The 21,913-nt window shown below is 37.8% G+C and overlaps 1 protein-coding gene across 1 annotated transcript in view; it reads right to left on the reverse strand.

Annotated features, from left to right (window-relative positions):
• LOC124169051 (aquaporin AQPAn.G) overlaps window positions 1–7,998 on the reverse strand; it is a 171,300-nt gene extending 163,302 nt beyond the window's left edge. Inside the window, exon 1 of the mRNA XM_046547521.1 lies at window positions 7,813–7,998. The gene's annotated coding sequence lies outside the window, so the exon portion shown is untranslated. The remainder of the gene's footprint in view (window positions 1–7,812) is intronic.
• Between the last annotated feature and the right edge of the window lie 13,915 nt (window positions 7,999–21,913).

The raw sequence follows: 21,913 nt of genomic DNA on the forward strand, positions 1-21,913 counted from the left end.
TCTCTGAGAGATCAAATGTTAACTTTGATTTGACGCGCTAGCAAAGCCTTCAAGCACACCTTATTGTATTATTGTTTAATTTCGTGTTTATCAACGATCTTTCTCTGATCTTAGTTGATATTAGCCATTCACTGTCGGGAAGTACTTTTCGCTGTCAATGGTTGTGGCTCTTGACATTTATTTTTGTTGCAGGAATTGGTCATTGTTATAGCGATAAGATTTATAATTAGACATCACTAGTCCTTGGTAGATTATCATGAAGCTAATTTAGTCAAAAGAGTTCCTTTATTATTTTAAAATTATTTTTCTCAAGTCTTCTTCCGCACATTACTTGCCTATTTTCTGAACCCGAAGTCAACTCAAATCATTGTTTATCCTCGTGAATTTCAATTCGCAGGAATCAAAATTCACGTAATGACGGTTTTAGTGTTAACGTATTCTCCAATATTTTGTATTTTTTCGTGATTTAGCTTATGTTGATATCATAAGTGAAGGAATTTCACGCTAAAGATGTCTGTGCGCTTACTAATGCCAAATTAAGTGTGAGAACATCGCACACTTAGTAACTTATACTCACGTCTTTGACTACCGGCTTTAGGATTTCACTTGTGATAAACTCTTTCAATTCTCCATGATAGGGAGGCGTTGGATTTTAAATCGGTCGGTCGTAGTGTGGAAGCTGAAAGGTTTTTCCAAGTAAGTATTTCACGTTTTTCCGCTGTAATGGCGGTGGTCACTGGTCTGAGGACTGGAGGATCAAAGAATGCATATCTGCTTGGCAGTTTGCGGTTGAACTCCTGGCTGGGAGAGTGCCTAATTGATCAGAACTTGTAAAAAAAATACCTCCTGAAAGCAACAAAATGGTCCTCCTGGCTTCGATATTCACACGCAGCGTAGCGAAAAAACAATAACGTACACACGTTATTGTTTTTTTTTTCGAGTCACGTTTTTTCCTACCACAAAACGATACAAATGGTTAAAAATACTAAAAATAAGTCGCTAAGGTGAGCTCTGCATTCCAAGAATAGCTGCTCGTGAGCCATAAAACAGCTACAAAAAGTTTTATATGGTTTCTAAAACGTGATTGGTTGGAGGCTGCACCGTCCGTAAAAAATTGATGATAACAGCGCCGCGGCGGGTTTCGGTTTCAATGTAATATTTATTCGTGTTTCTAGAACATAAGGCATTCGCAAAGGCTTCGGGAGCGACTGTTTGCTAACATCAGCTCTGCAATCCACGAATAGCAGCTTGTGAGCTCTAAAATGAATAATGTAAAAAAAATGATTTAGATTATAACCGTAATCGCAAAGGAGCCTGATGTAAATACGAAACAAATCGTGAAAATTTCTACCGGATAATGCGAATTGGGAAATACTATTTCTTTGATTGAACTACTAAGTATTATAATGAATTATGAAATGAAAACGGCTAACAGGTGTTGGTAAAGTCTTCTCGAGTTCTCCACCGGGTGAGTTGATTGTATGGCCGTCGTTTCGATGACTGCCTCTACCATCGTCTTCAGGGCAAAGTACAAGTTCATGTCTCAGCCACTGGGTGAATTCTGGCCAGCTGTAACTAATTTAACATTTACTGGAGTTTGTAAATCGTATCGAGAGCGACTGTTCATGTTACTCCCGCTTTGGCATTGAAGAAAATTGCTCTCCGTGATGTTAACTGGGCCAGCGAGATAACAGCCGTTTTAGCAAACGCTCTTACTCTCGTTTAAGCATCGTTCAGATTTCGGTAAACACGTCTGACGCTTCGGCAACAATAATTTCGGAGACGTAATCGAAGCCAAGACGCGAAATTGCTTGCGATCGCGAAATCCGTGCAATAAACATTTTGCTGATAAGATTGGCGAGAAAACTCAACCAATGATATCCATCGGTACGCGGTTCTCCTCTTGCAGAAATGTGATTTCCCTCCTGACAGCTGCACTAAAGACTGCGAGAGAATAATGAGATGAATGAATCAAGGGTCATTCGCGAATTTTATTATTATTACTGTATAACTTGGTTACGATGTCATTTAAGGGACCACACTGTTATTGTCGCTATATCAGGGTGACACTATCAAAGGGTTATTTAACTTAATTATCAATAACACAGGAAAAATAAAAATGTGCTATTTTTCATTACATACATACTTTAATGAGATTATTCATGTAAGTACAACCAGGGGCGCAGCTACAAATTAAGGCTCGGGGGGTTTTAGGCGCAACTAATACTGGGGGGTATGGAATACTTAATTAGATAAATGGTTCAAAATGGCTTTACTGCTGCGTGAATAGTTTGATATTTTATTAATGAGTCATCTGTCCCCCTAATATTAGTCAATAAATTTGTCATATTAAAATATTTTAATTAAAAAATTATCTGAGCTCTGGGGTATCCCCCAAACCCTCCCTCGTTGCGCCACTGAGTGCAACTATATTTATGAGTAATAGTGTTGTGCAATTTAAATTTTATGCAAAAAGTTATTAAAATGAAGTATTTTTATGAAACAGTTCAGTATTATGTTTAAGTAAAGGCACAATAAAGTGTATTAATAAAAATTCAAAACTTACTATCACGTTTAAATGAAGTCCCTAGGCTGAAAGAAATCTATGATTTTCTTTTGGACGGCCCTTTGTTTCTCGGAGCCGGATTTTGTTGACATTACTGGAATAAATTGACGATAAATCCGAGGTTTTATCAATGCTAAGTTTGGCGGGATTTGGAAAGTTGCACTTATATCAATAAGGTTACAAGTGGGAGATTGGCCCGGTGGTAACGTAAATAAACACGATATGAGCAATATACATTTTTGCCCTAGTTACCAATACTCTATAATTAAATGATAAAAACATCCTTCTTCAATCTATTATTAAATATATTTATAATTTTGGGAAATGTTCGAGAAGATTTACTGGTAGATCTTTCCAGTTATTATTGTTCTATTGAGGTGCGTACACTTCTTAACGTTAGTCCTAAGTGATCGACACTTTATCTTAAATTTTAGACCATTCTTTCCAACAAAGTTTGACTATAATATTTTCTTGCCTAGATCTTCCCATGCTCTTTTCCCGGCTACTATTCTCTACATCTCACATAGCATGCTCCGTTGCCTCCTTTACTTTAAGCTATCCCATCCTAGTTCGTAGATCATTTCTTCAACGTGAGATTGAGTATCACTTTTATGTTCCTTAAGGCTCAAGTAAAACAATGGTTTGCATCAGCAGTTGATACTCGGGCAGCCGAAGTGTGAAATATACGATGAGAGAGTCGTAAAGAGAGGAGCTGGCTGTTATCCGGTGTCAGAATTGGCCTACTTACATCGAAACACATCCTACGGGTTTCCATTCAATATGACGTATGTGGTAGTTCATATAGCTCTTAACTTAGAGCTCAATTTGGGGTTGATTGATGTATACGTTTTTACTTATTCCCATCTCCCAAAAAGGCACTACGAAGAGAACTTCTCCAAGCACAGCAGCGAAGCTCGTGGCAATTCTATAGTTTGTTATACCGAATGCGTACATGAGATATCTCCAGTTTTTCCCCATAATTTTTTTGCGCAGAAAGAATTTGACAGAGTTTCGCAGATTTTCATAGCTTACTTTCGTTGTAGATTGCTCTTGCGGATTTCTTCTCAACGGAAATCAATGATAGTGAAATGTTTTCCCTTAAAGCCTGAATCACACGATAATTTTTCTCGTCATTTTTGAGTGATTACTACTGCGGTCACTCGGAAATGATCATCCCGCGCAAATGTTTATCGCGATCACTCCAATGATGAGGATTCCCATAACTTTTTTCATCACTCGTCTGGTCGCTTTTTCCGTCGCTGAAACCGTCACTGAAACACCATATCAGCCAATCAGAATGCACGGCCGTAAAGAGCGATTGCAGCGCAACGTTTGACAATCGTGACATAGGTGAACATACACACGCTAATTATTTTCATGATGTGGGTCTTATGACAACGAGCTGTGATATCAGAAATGATGCGAATAGCGACGGCGGGAGGGACCGTGTGATTCAGAAAAATGATCACGAGAGGGATCCCTTTTCCGGTTCGTAAAGCGATCGCTCGAGTGATCACTAAGAGGGACGAAAAAAATGATCGTGTGATTCAGGCTTAAAAATATATACTTTGTGACATTAATTAATTTTGAAAAAAACTGTTCACTGTATTTCTAAATTTTTTAATATTGTCTTATAATAGAAAATGTTTGAGGAGATAATAAGAACATTTTTCCCATAAACTGACCGTGAAAGAAAGAAATTTCTTGTATTCATCTCGCTTTATTGAAAACGCATTGTTATACTTATAATTCGTTTTTTTAATTAAGTTAATGGTAATTACTATTTTAGGGACTACTAAATACTATATGAGTAATAATAATTATCGTTTTATTGCGGCTCTCGTCGATGAAATTCAGCCTCGGCCAAAATTATATCAACATTGCGTATACATTTGCATCTAGGTAAATGCTCTTCGAAAGAGCAATACAATTTTCGTTACCGGTGGTAGTACATGCCTATTATTAATGCCACACTTTGAAACTTGTATATTTTATCGGAAATCTCAAAACCTCTGGCATTAAAAATCTCTTCTCGATTGGCTCAAATTAATTTCCTTTAATGACGTTAGTTGCCTCATGGCCTCTGGGCAACACACTATGAGGTTGCACCGGTGGAATTCCTTCCCTTGTCTTTGAAAAAAATCTCAATCTCTAGGTCGTGGACCCCATGGAATCGCTCGCTCGTTATTAGAGATTCGGAGACTCCCTCGGGGGTAGAGATTTTTTGTGGAAGAGATGCAAGAGGAAAAGGATTTGGGGAACGTTGAGTTCAAAAAATTTGAAAGGATTGCATGCAATCTTTGAAAGTGTGAATGAGCAATTCTTAGAATATGTTTCGACTTTCCATTTCCTATTTCCTTTTTAGATATTCAACTGGGCGTATAGCGACGAAAATTGTAAGGTTGAATTGTATATCGAGTAGGAAACGAGAATTGTTTTACGTAAAAGCCGCGTGTAAATTAAGTATATCTATAATGGTTTTGTTTTGACCGCTAAAAAAAATATAGCATAAATCTCCAGATAAATAATTTTTTATTACTTATGTGTCCACTTAATTTAACCGATAACTAAAACTTTTAACTGTACCACAAATTACACGTAAGATCGTGATAGTAAATCAATAATTATGCTATCTAACAAAAATGAATTCTTTTAATAGCGTTTTTTGATTATGAAAATCCGGGCAGAGATAAAATCTTTTATTATTAATTGTATTAGTTTTCCGAAGTTTTGCACGACTGAAATGTTATGTACATTTTCTTATGAGAAACTACTCTTGTGAAATTACCAAAAAATGTGTTCAGATGTAGTTCTTCATGGAATACAGTACCCAATTAAGTTAAGGAAAACTAATGCGTTGATAGCTTTTCATTTAATAAATTGATGCACGTAAGTAGAAACATATCAAGCTGTGAGTTATGAAACTATTGACGTGAGCGAAATTTACTGTTGAAATTTGTTACTGACGTTCTTCTGGATAAATGGTTAGTCACTAGCGAATTCTTCAAGTTCTTCGCTAGAAAACTTTATTGTGCTACAAAATGTGAAATCTTAATCTCATTTTTAGAGGATGGCTTCTGCAATAAATATTTGACGCGTTTGCTTGGATAATCGTAAAATAGCATACTGTAATTGTTTTCCTTTTCAAGCCCTCGTTGCGTTGCGTCAACCATCGATCTATTTTTAAGCTTTCTAGAAATATAAATAATATAGAAGTAACTGCACTGTTTGTACACATGCCTGTGGCATGTCATAAAACACTGTCTTTATGAGGTTAAGTACGTCATCTTATTACGTATTTCGTGCCCGCAACTCGGCCTTGACGGGACATCTATTGATTCAATTACAGCATCATTTCACTCGTTCGTTGCCTCATATTTCCTAATAATAGAAGGAGAAATAGCTAGCCGCCGACGTTGAGTATCAAATATTATTCCTTATATGCATTAAATATTATTGCTTACATGTGTAACATAATGGAATTTGTGGCGTCAATAATGATAATCCCGAACAATAAGTATGAGAAGATGTATGAGGTGAGTTCAGGAAGAGAGATGGAAGCATTTTCCCGGAACATTAATGTTTACCTACTAGCCACCATAATGTGATTTAATAACCATTTTTATGTTGAGGTAATGTATATTGTTTGGTATTCGTTGCTATTTCTATCACAATGACAATGTAGTAGCGCTTTAAGTATTCCAGGGAAAAATTTATTCTTCTCGTAGTTGGCGGTACTTTAAACATCAAAACTATAGTAAAGCAGTCTGAATCGATTTTTTTAGGAAATTCGTATTCAATTTACGGCATTCCTTATTCGTGAGATAAGGTCTTCAGCATACAATACGATATGGTAGTGGTATTTTTGAAACAGAAAAATTCTTATAATAATCAATACAGCTTCTGACAACTTGCTCAATAATACTATTACTCGTACTCTCGACTTATGAAAGTCATTTTCAATTTATTCTCGGGGAGTACCCCTCTTCCTTAGTTTTTTGGATTGTTGCACTAATTCCCTCTCCAATGCTCTGTTTTTATAGCTCCCTGGCATGGTTAATTTTTTTTGTAATGCACCAAAGACCTATCATGCATTAAAGTTCCCGAAGTGTGATGGTTTCGCCTACTTTTGTATTTCCGGTTTGTTTCGTTCACTCACGGCTTTTTTGGTTTCCTATCACCAATTTTCATGCACCTTGGTGAATGATAGAGAGTTAGAGGATTTAAAATTTGACGATATCGCTGAACTCAATCGGTTTAAATGACGCATTATGTCACAATTTTCACTACTAGCTTCAGCCCGACGATTAAATCTCCGTAGTTTAGCGACGTCATCTGGTTCAAAACCCGAAATCACTATTCACATATCTCAGTGCTTTAACGCGAAGGTTAGGTTAGGGTAGAGCTCATCCGAGAATAACCCAAAGCGATGCGAATTTAACACCTTCAGGTTATGGGGGAAGAATCCTCTTCCTGATCCACCAGCGAGAATATTTGCTGGGGTGTTCAAAAGCTCCAACCAAGATGGGAAACGAAGACCCTTCGGCTGATACCCCAACGCTCCACCCGCTGGGACACGACGCGACGCTTATCGACGCACTCTGAGCCTGAGCGGTAGAACTCTACGCTCACTCACTTAAACACTGCACCAACGCATACTTTAAGGAGTTTTCACTGGGTGGCACTTCGACAAGTTTGATTTCTTCACGCAGAAAAATTTTATAACTTTACGTTATCAACTTGGAATTTTCAGGGAATAGAGAGTAAACCCTTTTCATTTATCACCTATAGCATGACATTTTGCTAAAATATTTTCATTAAAATAGGTTTCCATGGAGTATTTAAGAATCATTCTGGCAGTCTCAAAAAATTATTATTTTCAGGCGCAATCAATTCCTGCATTTGATCCCGTGTTGAATTCTCCGTGCCAAAAATTCGTTTGCACAAAAGGGCCGGTTCGAAACCCGAGATCACTATTCACATATCTCAGTGCTTTAACGCGAAGGTTAGGTGAGGGTAGAGCTCGTCCGAGAACAACCTAAAGCGATGAAAATTTAACAGTTTCAGGTTATGGGGGAAGAATCTTTGGGGAAGAATCGGGGAAAAAAAGAAAAGGGGGAATAATATAAGTTAGTCCAAAAATTTTTTGATCGAACTGTAATACGCCGATATGTCGACAAAATTCTACCGGTCGAGCTGGAGCGATGCGCGATGATGAATGAAGATTTGAAATATGAGGGACTTACCTGCAATCTAGCCAAGAGCTGGAGATGTCGGTCGTCGTCTAACGCCGCCAACGGTGACAGTATGTCGGAAGAGCAGTGGTTCAACAACGGTGTTGTTCCTCGGAGAGCCAGCGGTGGAGTGAGCAGTTTCAGGTCGCCTTTCGACACGTGGATTAGGTCCCGTGGTGCGTACACGAATGCCCGGTTGTGTGTGATTTGGAGTCGACGAACGGGAGGCGTAACCTATATGTAGGGAGGGGAGGGACTCGCAAAGGGGGAGGGGGCCGCTGAGGGGAAAGGAAGGGGAAGTGGAAAGGAGATTGGAGAATAAAGATAGGGGGAAAAGAAGAGGCTGAACGAGGAAAGAGAACGAGGAAGTAGGAATTCGGAAAAGTTTTTTTTTGCGATGAAAGGGTTAGAGAAATAAGGGGAAATACCTGAGTATGTAAATGTAAAAATAAATACTATATTCAGACAGGGGCGGATTGAGTTCGTTGTTTTGGGGATGGGTACATTACTTTCTGCAGCGCGTTGATGGGAAGCCTATGAAGCTAGAACATACTAAATGTGCTACTATAAATACTAGAAAAATTCAGAAAGATACATTAAGGAATACGTAAGTTAGTAGGCTTCACTACAAGTCGACTAACCTATTAGTTAGTGCAGAAATTCGCTCGAACTTTATTCTTTCGTCTTAGCGACAATTCGTCTGTTATAATAATGCGTTTTTTCTAATATATAAAGGTGGAAATGCAAAGATTGAATCTCGAAGTGTTGGGAATCAGCGAAATGAAGTGGCCTGAGGAGGGAGACTTTTGTAGTGGAAGCTATAGGATTATACACACAGGATCACTAAACGGTAATGCTGGGGTTGGATTAATGCTCAGAAAGAGCACCGGAATGCGTGTAAAAAGCTTCCTACAGTACAATGACAGGATAGTACTGGTAAATTTAGAGACAAAGCCAGTACATACCGTAGTGGTACAGGTTTACATGCCCACGACAGACTAATCGAATGAAGAAGTTGAAGGCGTCTACGATGACATCCCGGAAGTAATCAAACAGGTGAGGGGCGAAGAAACTTTTATTGTTTTAAGTGTTTGGAACGCCGTCGTCGGCGAAGGTCAGGATGGGAGAACAACCGGAAAATATGGATAAGGAAAGCGAAATGAAAGAGAAGAAAGTCTTCTAGAATTCGGCACGGAACTCAAATTAGTGGTTGCCAGCACGTTATTCAAAAATCACTTGCGAAGAAGATATACTTGGAAAATGCCAGGAGATGGAAGGATATTTCAACTATACAATATATATTAGTGAATCAGAGGTTTAGGAACCAGATAATAAAGTGTCAAGGATGGAAATATTTTAATTGAAAACAAAGATAAAGCCGAGAGGTGTAAGGAATGCCTGGAAAAGTTATACAGTCTAAAGGATCTTATTCACAGGGCACGTAATTGCGCAGGTATTATTATCTGTATTAATTTCACATCATGGCGTGGAATTGCGCGAATACAGGAACGAAATTCGATCGGGCAATTTTTCCATTTCACGTCCATGCATTCTCTCAGGCGTTCTAACACTCCACCGCTTTACAACGATGCAATTTTTACTGCGCCTTCGTACACCCGTCAGATTGTGAAATTACTTCCCCGTGAAAATCGACGGCTTAAACCCCTTCTCAAATAAGTCGATGACGTCACGAACTCATTCACTGCGTCTCAGCCACTCTTTCATGAGCTTCGGGTAGTTAGCTGTTGCTAGCACTCCTTATGAGCGATTCCTTCAGTTAGTGAGGGGTTCTCTTTGAACGAGTAGATGAGCCAGATATTTAATGACGTCACCAACTCTTTAAAAGTGGTTGGCAGCTTTCACGTTTTCTTACTTTACACATAGCGAATGGCTGAGCGGGGGAGGTTTTTCTTTCGTCGTGAATTATCTTTCTTATCCTGTAACTGAGTCTTTTGACACATAACGATTTCGGATCTGAATGAACGACCACAATAATACGTTTCTGTCAGCCTGAGTGTGTACATTTATGTTTTACATTTCGTGAATTGCTCCCTTGATTCACAACCCTACACAGTTATACGTTGAGCTGTTGGTTCTCTTGTCTTTACCTCTTCCAAACGTAGAAGTTTTCGTTATTTCTTTTTATTTTACTTTTTCTAGATTAATTATATTAAATGAAAAGATACATTGTGTGACGTTTTTAATATGTTTTATTACTAACCTAATTTTCAAACTCTCTTCGGTCATTTTTAGGGAGGACTGTAGAGAACTTGAGATCGGAGTAGGCTATTTAATATCTGCGAAACGTCACAAAATTTCACAAGTATAATGCTTTCCACCATCAAGTCATAATCTTTTATAAGGCTTCTATGTCATATTACATGAGGGGTTGAGAAGCGTGGGGGTACAAGTAGCTTTTTTCGAAACAGAGTTTTTATTACGAAATTAATAGTATTCTACCGATTAAGGTATGTTTCCATGGAGTACTAAAGAAGAAATCTGGGAGCCCCCTTTCCTTCTAGCAATGCCTTCTTCAATTCACTATTCTCCCTTTCAATCTATCTAAAAAATCCTATTTTCTTCCTTCCACTCCCTCGTCTACCTAACATTCTACCCTCTAACACCGTTTTCAACATCCCCTCCCCGCAAAGTACTCGCTCCATCCAAACCTTCGGAACAGAGAGGAACAGAAATTGGTAGAAGAAATGCACACAAAATAGGGTAGTTTCCTTCACCAAAAAAAACGAAAGGAATTGATTGCGATTCGCTACCCACCAATAGTGTATTCATAATATACAAATTATTTGGTTTTAGAAATCCCAGTTTAGACGAATGGCAATGGTCAACTTTAACCGCATTTGAAAAAGGCCAGATTGGCGCCCATGCGATTCCACTCCACGTGACGTCACAAAGACCTAGTTTCTATACGAGTAGATAGGAGTTTTAGATCGTCTGAGATTACCAATGCATGCATGAGGCACAGAGCTTAGGGAAACATTCCTTAATAACCTATTAAAACTGCCTACGGAAAGTTTCCTACGTTTGAGAAGGTATTAATAATCCTTATTTTAGCCAAGGACTACCTGCTAGCAGGGTACTCTGCCGCCTGCTAGCAGCCTACATCCTAACAGCGCTCAAAGCCTCGCCCCAAGGTCATCTCACTCGGCGGCAGCGGGAACCAGAATGACGTCACACGGGCATAGGCGGATCCAGGGGGGGGGCACGGGGGCACGTGCCCCCCCCCAGACCCTCAAAAATATACAAGATTTTTAATACGGTCCCATTATCATTGCGTTCGTTTTGTATTACGAGATATCCTTGTGCCCCCCCCTGAACAAAATCCTGGATACGGCTTTGCATGTGCCCCCCCCAGAAAGAAATCCTGGATCCGCCCCTGCACACGGGTTTTTCCCTTCATTCATACATAGCCGTCGCGTTTTCGCGCGCTTGAAAATTTCCAGTATTTATTTAATCGCGAAAAATAGATATCGTCATTTAAAAATCTAAAAGCGTTAAATGCGTACTCCAGGAGTAATATTCTTTCGATTTAGGCAATAAAAATATAACAGGAAACCACCCTATTGGTGCCCAAGGAATACGTTTGAGTCTCTCTTCTGCGCTGACATCGAGTGCAAAATTAAATGCAATACCTACAAAATATCTAGTTGATCTCGTTTATTTGCTTTAACTAATATCTGTGCCTAACTCTGTTAAGAATAAAAAAAATCACTTATAGCCATTGACTTCTCACATCCCTTAAATGTCATTATAAGGTTTATAAAGCAATGGTAAAAATATAAACCAGCCCCTGAGGTTATTATAGTAAGGGCAGCAATTGTTGCGAATACCCTAGAAAAAGATAATTGCAGCTCTTACCAAATTACAAATATATTTCTCTTCGCATTCATAAGCTCAAGTGTCTTGATTAGCGGCTTTGATGGTTTATAATATTACAATAGAGTCTTGGATGGATGTTGTATGAAAAATTCTTCTAATCACTTCGTCCTTCAAAAGTGGCTTAATATTTCCCCCTCGGCACCTTGCCTAAATAATCCTTCTCATACTAATTTCCAGCATATCCCCAACACCATCGTGAGTTTTCGTTTACCTCCTCGAATAACTAAGCATTCGGAACAAATACGCTTCAAAGAAGCCATTGTATGGGTCCGAAAAACTGATAGCACGTGTGATGCGCTCCAAGAAAGCCTTTTTATCTACCGCAACGAAGGGTTGGGGATCGGATAAGAAAAAAGGTATCCGTTGAAATTTAAATAGAACCACTCACCTTGCACTAATCGGTTGAATCCTATAGTTGGCAGTTCCATTTCCGGGATACCTCCTTTTGCGGCCAATATTTTTGTCTTTTGCCATTTTCGTTTTTCCGCTTGTGATCAATTTAGGTAGGCCCTTTGATGAAAATTCAGGCTGTTACTGACCTCGTATCAGTTTAGGACCGTTTTCAGAGGACAAAGATTTATTAACCAACTTAAGTTTTTCAAAACTGAAAAATTTTTCATAATCAAAGTCATTTCTTTGGTTCTCGATCTAATAGATTTAGTACCTACTGTGATCCTTTTGTTTTTCAGCATCGAAAAAATTATAAGTTTTTTGAACTTTTATGAATCGATGTAGAGATAACAGATATAACCTTTCTACGCTTTTAAGGAATACCATTTATCGCATTGTTTTTTGGTGGACCGGTGAAGTAAATGAAGTTTGATGGCTGGTATCATAAACAAAAAATTGTATTTATATGAAAAAAATGTGGTAATAGTAGTTCACATCATGTTTAATTGGGAGGTATGATTTAGAATATATTTTAGTTATACCAAGATGTCGATAAATTCTCTTTTTGTGATTTAGATGTTGATTTTCTTAAAGTATGTGGCTAACTTAAAATAATCCACTAGTACGGCATTGAATTCCGGCCCAGTCTGAGATTCGCACTGAAAGAAGATGGCTTGGTGGTGTAACTGGAAGCATACTTGATTGGCAACATTGAGATCCGAGTTTGAATCCCGGCTAAGCCAAATGATTTTTCCATGGCGAATGCCATCCTTGGTGTATATAATCCACAAGTATAAGTCCTCGCTGTTGCGTCGTGACGATATGATTTTGGCAATAGCTAGGATCGCAAAAGGTTGTATAAGTAATTGTTGCACTCGCTGAAGTTCACTGTATTTGATTGTTACATTTACTAAAACACTCCAGCATGGCCATGTTAATTTCTCTTAATAATTGAATAGATCCTTGTCATATTTTACACGTGTTTCTCAGTTGACACCTCTCTATGCATATAAAATGTATCTAAAATACATTTTTCGACCACTAAGCGTAAATGCTAGCAAATCTTTCCCTAAAGTTAATAGAGTTGGAATTAATGCTGTACTAATCCGAATAATATGCATGGTACATAAAGGTTGACTAAATAGAAGTATTACTCTCAGGATATGCATTGAGGCTCTTAAGAATAAATGAAATTTACGTGTGCGTCAGAATATAATGGTCAAAATAAATGAATCATGAAGTATAACAACCTTTTTAAAAAATGAAACACCCTCAAAAAATATGGGCAAAGCTTATGCTGGATAAAACTGTTGTTATTACTGAGTAATATGACGGTTTATCTTTCTTATTCCTCGATCCGAAGACTATATTCCAAATTATCGACAGCCAAGCGTCGATTTTCTTATTCATTAAACGGAAGCGGATGTGGAAAGTTTTTGACATCACTTTCTGCGCCTCCGTGCTACTTATAATGCCATTCACCTTTTTTCCGTGTAGTGAATCGGATGATCGGTGTTTACATGACGTCATGATTTTTATAATCGCTTGGCTGTGTTTTACACTTCTAAAACTAATGAGTGGTTAAGTTTATGAATTTATTTTTTTGAAAATAACTTTTGATATTTTGCATAATTTTTATTTTGAAATATTTCGGGTCAGAGTAAATTGACCCGTTGAATCACGCCTATTTTCAAGTTCTTGTTATGTATCAGTACATCCAAATAACATCCTATAAGCCACCTCAAGGGTGTTAGGAAGGGCATGATCAATCTCCAGCATGCAGCAAGCAAGAGTATCCCTCATACACACCAAATATGTACATATGAAACATAAGAAATACTTTAGAATTGTTTAGCAAATTAAATACACATGAACAGGTATAGTCAAAATCCTAATATTTCTCCGTCTTCTTTAGTAATCAATTTAATCCCCGGCCTCAGTGGCGGCGGTCCTCGCCTGCCAAACAAGAGGTCACGGGTTCGAGTCCCGCGTCGGTAGGTCGCTTCTATCCAGGGCATGAATGTTCATGTAGGTTTAGTTTTTAACTTGTAGTAAACACCCGATGTAAAAGGCCAATATAGAGCTGTTTTGGGTGGTATGGTGAAAAAATAATAAACAAATGTAAATCAAAAAATGAGAACACACTCCATCGTAATAAGCCAATCAGACTCATCAGATCATGATCTAAGATTTTGCCATTTCAAACTTGGTCTAATGCGCAGAGGCCGATGAGCGCTCTTGTGTGTGTATTTCCTCCGAGGCAAGCATAGGAAGAAGGATGAGAGATGGTCAGAGAAAGCCAGGAAGGGGAATCGAATAAATTATATCCGATGGTGGCGGGACTAGTTCCACATGCCGAACGAGATATCTTCCACGGTCAAGGTCGGAGTAAAAATTCGTAGTGGTTCTTCATATTGTCAAGACAACGACGGATAGGGGAAATGAAGAACTTGCTCTGAAACAGCATTTTTTAAATTCATTATCTCGCGGTATTGTTCGTTTTTGAATCTACATCTAAGGCGTACCGTGCAAGCTACCATTAGAGTGTGTGGCACGGGGTGATTATACACCAGGCTTACATCCTAGCCTTGATCAGAAACGCTCTCGCTTGCCGGACACAGGCCAAGCACACCGGTCGACACAGAAACTAGGAGACTGCTCAGGATGTGAACATGCTGCCATGCAAATAAAACTACTATTTAGTAGCAGAAAACGAAAAGATAATTTATGAGATAACATGCTAAGAAAACCATGCAGATAGCTAGTGTTGAAAAGTATAGTGAGTAATTTACTATTCCTGCAGAGCCGCTTATACCTAGTTCGAGTGAAGCTATCCTGGAGCTAAACTATCGCAGATATTATGGTCCCTTATTGTTAATAGAAAGTTACGAAACACTGGTAATTAAGGCGATAACTACGTGCTACATCTGAACCTCTGTTAGACGCAATATTATGACTCAAAATTAACATCTTTAATTGCAGTACGAATAACTAGTTAGCTGAACGGAAATACCATTATTTATAGCGTTCTAAAAATTGCAGGTGTCATAATTTTCCAAGCGTTTGTGAGTATAGAAGAGACTCACATACACACCATTCCTGCATAGTAGCTAGTTGACGTCTCAATAAATTGAGCATTAAATGACTCAATAAAACTGTCAAACATTTATTTACTGTGAGTAGTGTTTAATTACCGCGCTTCTTTGGAAGTTTTTTTTCCGCAAATGGAATATCGATTCGCTCCTGCAAACTGGAATAATTGTAAGGTTGTGAAAATCGTTTTGTGCGTGTATGAAATCAAAACTCTGACAAGTTTTCTCATACTTCCCCAATTCATTTATATCAATACACTACCTCTCAAGCTCCCTCAATAGTCGAGTAGAAGGCGGTTTTGGGACATCAATCGTTAACAAAAAGGATAAAAGGGAGATGCACTTACCTTAAGTCCCACCTATAAATTATTTAAGTCCTGTACTGTTCAGGGGAGAAACGAATTCCTAGCGATATAGCGTGGTTCTAGGATAAAATGAATTAAATTCAACTCAATACCGTGGATTCAATCGCTGAATTTAGTGCACCATTTGAAGTTTTCTAGTGGGTGTTTTCCTCCCTATTTTTCAATATTTTTCGACTTACTCGGCCTTTTAATTTATTTTATTCACTTTAATACGTATATATTTATAAAAGAAACAACTTTGTATCTTGAAATCATCTTAATGCGTTATAACGATTAGAATGTTACCATTTAGTGATAAAGACCTTCTACCTCCAAACTTATGTTGTGTGTACAGCATTAGTTTTTCAAGCAAAAACTAAAAAAGTATCTCCAATGCAATATTCATATCAAGCTGAGACACAGAAATAGAAGAATCAGTATTTATAAGTCAAATATTCGATGCAGCTAATTGATATTTTCACCATAAATTTATACCAGTGTGAAACCTTGTTCACATTAACGAAACTTGACGAAACTGCAGAGTTGAATACTCAAAATTCACGATAAAATGTTTAACTTGACTTGGGATTGTCAATAGTCGAGTATAGTAGTAATTTCTATTGAAATTAACCAGTAGCTTGGAATATAGTTTCATCCATCTAGAGACACAACACTTATCGTAAGTCCAATAGAATTGATTTCAATATCGATTCACGGTTTATGCTGTGATTGAAGGCAGTGGATACGAAACCCTAGGGCGGGCTCGCGGGCCGAGGTCTGAAGCGTTAGTTTATCACCTCTGCACCGCAGAAGGGGGAAGACTTGGAGGAGAAAGGAAGGAGGCGCCGCCGCGATGGGAGCCCGACGACGCGACGCCTCCTGGGAGGGGATAGGGAAGGAAGGGAGGGGACGAGGAATCCCGCACCGTCACAGAGGCGGGCGGGTCCTACTACTAAGGAAACCAAGCTGACGCAATTAATGTTCTAACAATCTTGGAGGACTATTCTATGAGGAAGAATGATCCAACGATCAAATCGTTAGATTGCGATTGAAGGCAGTGGTGTCATGGAGCCGGAACGCCGTTCCGGCAGTGTTTAAACGAAGACATAATAGCCAAATAACGCTTTTATCAGTTTTGCTACCCCAAAATTTCTATACATTAAAAATAAATACATTCGATACAATACATACACATTACATACAATACAAATTTAAAATATATACATTCGTAACCAAAACAAAAAATTAGGTAATAAAACGCTAATAATAACTGGTAATAAAAACACACACAGAATAATATTTCAACTCTAAAAGAGGTTAAAGAAAGTGCGTTCCCGGACAGCTAATTTTGCCATGACCTCACTGATTGAAGGTTTGCGTCATTGATTGGTTTTGTTCGTAACTAGTCAATTATCGCCATTTTTATATGAACGGGATTTTTAGAGTATCGCCTAGGCTTGGTAAGTACTGCTCCCGCAAGAGGTTGGTTTTCTTCTCCGATATTTTCTCCCAGCAATAAAAACTCGTAAATAATTGAGCATCGATGTTACGGGGCAGTGGAATCGTAAATTCTTCGCACCTTAGGCATTAGAGCCCGTTACCTGAATCGCATTCGTCCATGGGATTCGTAATAAGTGTCCTGAGATTAAATCTTTGTGTGTGTTTTTTCAATCAGAACCGTAGCGTGATGTCTCTTAAACCTCCAATTAAAATCCAATTCAGAAACTAACACAAGATTTTGAGTCACTGCATCATTCGAAGTTATCTACTCCTTCATCCTCTATATTTATCGACCTGTTTCATTGTAATTTCTTTCATCCTAAATTTAAAAATACTAATTTTTATTACGTAGCCTTACTTGGTAGAATACTTCAATAATAATTGGAGTGGCTATCTCATTTCTTTGCTTTTGATGCTAGGTTTGAGTTTTTGATATAGTCTTTTTTTATTTAACGCCCTCGGATTTCTATCATTCACTCGCTGAGATAGAATGAAAGGGAGTAGGCCTTATTGTGAATTGAAGAGGGAAGTGCTTGAAGGAAGGGAATGTTCCCAGAAATCTCCATAGAATGTAGTACTACAAGGAAACCTACCTTAATTGGTAGAATACCACTAAAAACTTGAAAGCGCCTGATACCGTCATTTCCAGATAATTATGTGTTATATTAAAAACTCGCGTATATTAGTGGCATTATTTTTATGACACAATATTCCCATTTCCATATGCAGGGCAAGCACTTCGTATGTGTTAGTCAGCTATTCAAACAGCCAATTAATATGTGTGCTTGAATATTACACTCGCATGAGAGTGCTGCAGAGATTAGAATCCATCCTTGTCGGTGGTTAGTTTTCCTCTCGACCGTTACTCTTATGCAAAAAAAAGGCTCATTAAGATAGTCAAACATTGCTTTACCACGACAATTCGCATTTGAATGGTACATTCCTCGCTACTTAGGAAGAAGTGCTCATAACCTGGATTCCCAATCGTTCATGTTGGTCGGAATAAGTATGCAGCAGAGCAAATCGTTATGTGCGTGCATGCAATCAGAACCCTGCCATGTTCTCTCATACTTCCCCAATTAAAATCCAATTCAACACCCTGAGTAGGAGAGTTGAAGTCGGTGCACCATTCGAAGGCTGACAAATAACCGCTCATCACAGCTTCGCCTCGGGCGTCCTTGCATTCCTCGCGTCAGAGGTCAATGAATTATAGAGGCGGCCCAGAAATTGCGCGGCGGAACATAACATGCACTCCCGCTGCGCTCAAGTGGCGGGGAAGTTGATAATCATTCTCAGGTGTGATTCAGCTCGTCCTCTGTTTGACGTCTTGCCTCCCGCACGCCTTGAGCATCTCGCCAGCATCCGATGATATACTCAGACATTTTACCTAAATCCTTTTCCTATTTTTACACTACTTTTTTCATATTAGCTTTAACACTAGAACTACCGATAAAGTCATTTTGACTCCTCGCGATTTTTATTTCTCTGCCCTGACTGAAATTTTCCGAATTCTGACCTGAAATTCCGTGAATTTTATTCATTTTTGACACAAAATAAGGCTTTGCGATTAAAATAGTTCTAGAAAATAAAATAATACTCGTTCTTCAAAAAAATCGCGAGGAGTCAAAATGACTCCATCGGTAGTTCTCGTGTTAAATCAACTAAGGATGAAATTATGGGTGTCCGTTTTTAATTATTATAACTTTAAAAGAATTTGAGGATTAGGTCCAAACCTATATTTTCTTGAGGTCGATAACCTCAATAAGAGGAAAAAATTAGAGGTGGTGTTGGCAAATATTTTATATTGTATATCCTTTGTATTGTAAACGTTTGTCTACTATTTTTTAATATGTTTGCATTGATGATATCGAGAAGTTAGGTGGAAAAGGGGACTTCTCAGTCTCAACCTCTCCCGAATAAAGGAATTTTATTATTATTTTTATTATCATAACCTGAAAATATGTTATCATTATAGCTTATCAATATCGGATTGATGGATCAGGTATTACCTACCAGCTGAAACATCCTTTGCTTATGCACTTTCTGTCAGACTGTCCCAATTATGTCTAGAAGTATTGTTATAAGCGTCCAACCACATCACGAATCACATTATTCCAATCACTTATACTATTATGATTGCCCACTGTTATATTTTATACCAATTATGTCTTCTTTAATTGGATATCAATACAGTTGATTGGATTACGCTGTGCTCCGGTGTTGGGGAGGTTAATAATAATTCTCTAGCGTGATTCAGCCAGTCCTCTGTTTGCCATCTAGCCTTGGGCATCTCGCCAGCATCCGTTGATAAACAAAGACATAATATCAAAATTGCTTTCGTTATTTTTATTCTATATGTTTGTTGTTAACTTTAAATAAATTACGGAAGAAACTATTGGTGTCCCTTTGTTGTTATTATATTTTTTTTAGGATAAGGTAAAAAACAATTAGTCATAAAATATTTAAACTTATGTTCTATCTTTTATATTTTTTAATAGAGGACCACATGCAGCAGTATTGCCACTTTATAGTGATCAGGTATCAACTCGTAAATTAGAGAAAAAACAAGCAATATATATCATGCTGAAATAAGAATTAAATTTACAAAAAAAAGACGACGAGAATCTGCAGGAACTAGTAAGTTCGGTGTCAGATAAAATAGCAAAGGCTCATAGGTCAATGACGTGAAAATATGCTATTATTATAGTTTGGCAGTACTGTATTGATAGAGCAAGCACTATCTACTTGTTAATACATTCTGTGCTTGCATAGAAGTATTGTTATAATCGTCCAGCCTCATCACGATTCACATTATTCTCATTACGATAAATATTATGATTACCCAGTCTGCTCCCAGCACATGTATTTTATACGCGATCATATATGCTTTAACTGGGTGTTGATGGGGGAAAATGCTTTGGATGAGTAGACAATGTTAAATTTTTAATAGCTGATGTTTTAATCCCCGCAAAACCCAGAAAAATTTTAATCTTATTAAAAAACCTAATAGAGATATTTTTTGGGGTTAAGTGTGCATGGTGTCATATGTACGGGTATGTATGCCTATAGGATGAATAGATTACTGGCTGTTGTTGTTGAACCTCTTTTTGAAATGAGCAATTGTTAAATCTCAGGTACCATGGTTATACCATGAAGATGAGGTTGAATGGAAGAAGAAGTGGGCACTGTTCTTCTTAATTTTGAAAAAGAGGGAGTACAAAGAACTTTTGCTACAAGCATTTTTAAGTTACATCTCATCTTACTCCACTCTGATTCCAATACCACTCTGACCATTCTTAATGTTACTTCTCCTCCATTATTATTTAAATTATTTTTCGTCTAGGTTTCAGAAGTTTTTTTATCTTTGATCAGAAGTTTTTTGTGAGCATACGGTTAGCGTGCTCGGAAAAATTTCGCGTGGAATGTTGTTTTGTATACTGCCTTGTCATGTTCCTCATCATGTCATCAAGAAGTCATTCTGCTCGGGTATTTTTCCCTTTACTCCAGTCTGCATCATTTGCTTTAATTCTCCTCTCATCAATGCATGTTCTGCTTGCGCCTGTCATCCTGCAGCTTCCTCTACTCACCCATTAACTCCAGCTTCTCTTTCCTTGTCACATTTTCCGTCCAATACGCCTTCACTAATGTTTCCTCGAATTGAAGCGACACTAGGCCGTAGTTCATCTTAGCACTCTTCTAATAATTTGCCTCAGTCTCAAGAGTTGCCCATTTGAATGATACTGATTTGTTACAAATTTACTTTGGAATGCTTCTTGTCAGTGATATTCAGTGGTCAATATTTATATTTGTGTATATAATAAAATTAGGGAGCATGATACTCTCGAAGGTATTGCGCTTGGTTTCTGGCTTTTATTACCTAGAGTGCCGGCTGTTGTTATGTATTTGTTAAAGGCTCTTCTTAAAGTGAGTTTCTCATCATGTCATCGAATCTCATCAGGAAATTTCGCACTTTTTCGGGACAGGATTTTGGGTTTTATTTTAATGCTCCCGAACTGTGCATACCATGCAAATGCCACTTGTAAATTATGAAAGATAATAAATCTGGCCACGTATTCTTGTAATTTTGTTATTAGTTTTTTCGGTGCATTATTGCGTAGAACCCATCCAGATTTATATATTACGGAAAATTTTGTATTTTTTCCGTACGTTTTGCTGTGCTCGGTGTAACTTTTGTGATTTCGACGACGGAGTTAATTATTATACATTCCTACAATGTCCTTCACTGTGTGTAGTTAACACTGGTATTAAAATACTCTTTTCAGCTGCTTCAGGGAATTTATCTTGTAATAAATTCCTAAGGTGTATTTCTATGTCTTCTGTCTCATAAAAGTTTTGAATAATGAAATTATCTATATAATCATTTATCTGTCTTATTTAACTTAATTCTAGCTGATATTCCCGAGATATTATGCTTGATGGCGTAACTTTCCTTTATAGCCATTTTAGTCATAGCCCATAGCATTTGAAACTCATTAAGTCCTACCATTTCGCATAAATTTCTTGTAATTTCATGAGATTTTCTTCTTCTTTGATGCCTGAAAGTATTTAAATGAAATTAAATAATTTTATGTTTCTTTCTATTTTTTGCAGGAGTTCCTGAAGGACTTCATTCAAGAAGCATTTTACTGCACTTACTTGTTTGCTAATTTGGTATTCTCATAAAAGACTGTACTTGTTCCAAATAAATATTGTTGTTGCCTTTTTTACATTTGCCTTTAATTCATGTGCATCTATCTAAGGTAACCCTACTGTCTACTGACCTAAGGCCTTGGTGGGTCTTCCCTCCAAATGGCAAACCAATGAAACTACCCTACTAGGGGTTAGGTGGAAGAGGGGACATTTTAGTCTCAGTCTCGCCCGAATGAAGGC

Source organism: Ischnura elegans, chromosome 12 (assembly GCF_921293095.1).
Source record: "Ischnura elegans chromosome 12, ioIscEleg1.1, whole genome shotgun sequence".
Lineage (NCBI taxonomy): Eukaryota > Metazoa > Arthropoda > Insecta > Odonata > Coenagrionidae > Ischnura > Ischnura elegans.